Below are 564 nucleotides of genomic sequence, written 5' to 3' on the forward strand. Positions count from 1 at the left end.
GCAGCCGTGTTCACTGCAAAGGCAAAATTCAGTCACTCATATCCATATCCTCTTCGTGGTGATCATCCCCATTTACTTTGGACTCCCTTGCTGATTCTCCACTTCCTTTCTCAGCCGCAGACTCCTTTACTTTAGGAGAAGAAGAATCTGCCATTTTCTTTTCTTCCTTTTTCTCCTTCTCGCTGTCATATCCCTGTTCCTCTTCATCATAATCCCTTGTGACCTGCTTTGCCGAGATAAAAAAAATAATTAAAACTTGCTTTCATAGCCCCTGTGGGCACAAGGCCAACTCTACAGCAAAGGCGGGGAAGATAAACAGGTCCTTAAACATACTTTCACATCCTTATCGCTCTCAGATTTTCGTTCCCGATCCTTCTCTTTGTCTTTGCTTTTTTTTTCTTGCTGGTTGACCGTTCCCTCTCATCTCTACTTCTCTCTTTGTCTTTATCCTTCTTTTTTTCCTTTTTATTGTCCTTACCTAGTTGTATAAAATTAATGTAGTAAGAATGAAAACCACAATCGTACTGTTCCATGAACAGAAACCCAAATTACATCCAGACCGTT

General features: G+C 40.8%; 1 long non-coding RNA gene across 1 annotated transcript; it reads right to left on the minus strand.

Moving 5' to 3' along the window:
• Nucleotides 1–101: 101 nt before the first annotated feature.
• Nucleotides 102–463, minus strand: LOC104917286. The gene is made up of 2 exons (XR_796820.2): nt 334–463; nt 102–223 (listed from the first exon to the last, which is right to left on the minus strand). It is a non-coding gene; the product is annotated as an uncharacterized LOC104917286 (long non-coding RNA).
• Nucleotides 464–564: the final 101 nt, after the last annotated feature.

Source organism: Meleagris gallopavo, unplaced genomic scaffold (genome assembly GCF_000146605.3).
Source record: "Meleagris gallopavo isolate NT-WF06-2002-E0010 breed Aviagen turkey brand Nicholas breeding stock unplaced genomic scaffold, Turkey_5.1 ChrUn_random_7180001995753, whole genome shotgun sequence".
Lineage (NCBI taxonomy): Eukaryota > Metazoa > Chordata > Aves > Galliformes > Phasianidae > Meleagris > Meleagris gallopavo.